Genomic DNA, 2,500 nt, shown 5'->3' on the forward strand with positions numbered 1-2,500 from the left:
AGTATCCAATATAACTCAACAAAAACTGAATATCCCTAAATTCTAGTAATCCTTTTTGGTCAATTGTTACTATTAGTAATATCATGTAATTTTCCAGTTATTTTTATAATAATTAGGCTTTTGTGAATTAACTAATCATTTACCATACTTTTAAAACACCATCCATAAAATCTGGCCTATAATAGTAGAGAAACATAAAATAAGAAGTAAAAGTCCTAATAAAATGGTAACTATTCAAAACATAACCACAAAGGTTTTTTGGGGGACTAAGTATTTGACAGAGATCATATTTTATGGAAGTCAACAGATGCATATAACTACAGTAAATAATATCAATAAAAAATAATAATGCAAAGCTAAATGGCTGACAGAAGTGACAAACTTTACAGGACACACTCACTGGAAACTAACGTACGAACCTCACTAATTTGTACAAATAACGATTCTATATAATCAATTTATGTTCAGTCATAAACTGCTATTGTTGGCAAATCGCACCTCCCATTGGTGTGAGATGCATATCACTCCGTTATCACTATGTTACAGTTATACAAGGTCTGTAATGCATGGAGTAAATGAAATGCTTGTAGTAGTTTATATTTGTTTGGCAAGACATATGTATAAGCCCGAATGGGTATACGGGATATACACTATAATAAGGGTAGTGCCGTTGTTGTACACTCATACTGGCGAGTCTATCCGACACTCTCTACTGCCATGGATATGTGGAGAATCTTTTGTTTTCCTGGGCGGGGGTTTGGTTATCCATTGATACAAAAATCATCATTACTTAAATATACATTCAAGAAATTCAACATGGATGGAGGTGTGAGAGGAATGACATATGTGGAAAGTCAACTTTTTAGTTTCACACAGGCCTCCAAACTTGAATTATCATTGGACAGTAGATTGTCAGAGGAATCCACCGATAATAAAATTGTCACCATTAGTTATGCGAAGGTATTCCAAAAAATTACCCCTATTTTTGGTCACTGTTCATTATAAGGAAATTTTACCATGCATTACATGGTTGTGGGTCACAAACCATACCAAAAGTCCTAAATTAGCAAAGGAACTGAATTATTGATAGGAAGTATGGTATTATTAGAAATTCAACCCCACACCTAAAGTAAGGAATGTGAGCTAACCAAGTATTAGAACAAATCATTCTGAGTTTTCATTTATACCATTTTCTCCACAAATTGATAATAACAGTGTTAAAGAGAGTATAAAATCCATGATTTCCAGGACCCATAGCAACCTTGTTCTTCCACCACCCCAATAAAATGACACAAGTCTTTAAAAGTGACGGAAAATCAGATGGATTTGTAGCAGATGACGTGGGCGAGGGAAATCAAATACACGTGACGTGACCATAAGCACTGACGTACACTTCAACAGAACCAATCAGATACGGAATAGATCATCACGTGACAACAGGAGCTGGGCCTAGGAAAAGGCAGTTGAAATTCAAATTAGTTCCATTATGGCTAGACAGTGTGTACGGTGTGCAAATAATTACATGTAATTCATCACGAAATATCACCGAAATATCAATCCAAGCTTATTATACCTGGGAACTTAGGTTGTACTTCCAGTGGAAGTTCAGAAAAGACAGACTCCAGTAGTCCATCACTAGCTCTTCATCAAGGCCTTGAAACTGTACCCTCAGCTGTCCGATAAGGACCAGCGGATAGTGATCACAACAACCTGGATAACCCCAACAATCCCAGTGACCCACAGCCCGGCCTGTCAGGTGTTAATGCTTAGGGTAAGATGTGGTTAAAACTATTCATGGGTCTGTCTGTAGACTATGTAGGGGTGGGGAAGCAGCAGCCCCCTAAAAGAGTGTTCAGGGGATGATGCTCCCTACATAACCCAGGAACTTGAAAATATACTATGCCTGCTAGCCTAGTGTTCTACCCAAATTCCCTGATGTGATATAATATGGTTAAAACTGGTCCTGGGTCTGGGCTCTCTCCTGCTGGAACATAAAAGGTACAGATTTTGTAGATCCAGCAGGGGAATGAGGGGCCATCTTTTCCAGTGGCAATTAGGGTGTCTCACAATGCGACGCAACACCAAAAGTTTGATATTTTACTGAACTGGTTATTTTTCCAACAGGTGCACAGTATTTTGGAATATGATATCCAAGATGGCTTTTGATATCTTATGGTGGGTACTTCGATTATAAATATCCATTCTAAGTACGAAGATGCAAAGTAGGAGGAATGCATCTGGCAACTCGATAAATGGGTAATTTTCTATATTACCTTTGCCTCTCCGATATTGACGATTTTGGTATCGTTAGATTCCTCTCACTCTGTACAATCCAAATATGTAGGATTTATTGCACCAAAACCCCCCGTTAGTGGCAAACTTGGCCCTGATAGCAGGGGCGACGATGTCGGAGCGGCGGACATAATATAGAAAATTACCCTAATAATATAACCCACAGTGAAAATAACCATGGTTATTCACATGACTTTCAATTGCAGGG

The 2,500-nt window shown here is 38.0% G+C and overlaps 1 protein-coding gene across 3 annotated transcripts in view; it reads right to left on the reverse strand.

The window, feature by feature from the left end:
- LOC113811786 (tRNA (adenine(58)-N(1))-methyltransferase catalytic subunit TRMT61A) overlaps positions 1-2,500 on the reverse strand; it is a 6,465-nt gene that overhangs the window by 2,319 nt on the left and 1,646 nt on the right. The window lies entirely within an intron of this gene.

This window comes from Penaeus vannamei, chromosome 4 (assembly GCF_042767895.1).
Source record: "Penaeus vannamei isolate JL-2024 chromosome 4, ASM4276789v1, whole genome shotgun sequence".
Lineage (NCBI taxonomy): Eukaryota > Metazoa > Arthropoda > Malacostraca > Decapoda > Penaeidae > Penaeus > Penaeus vannamei.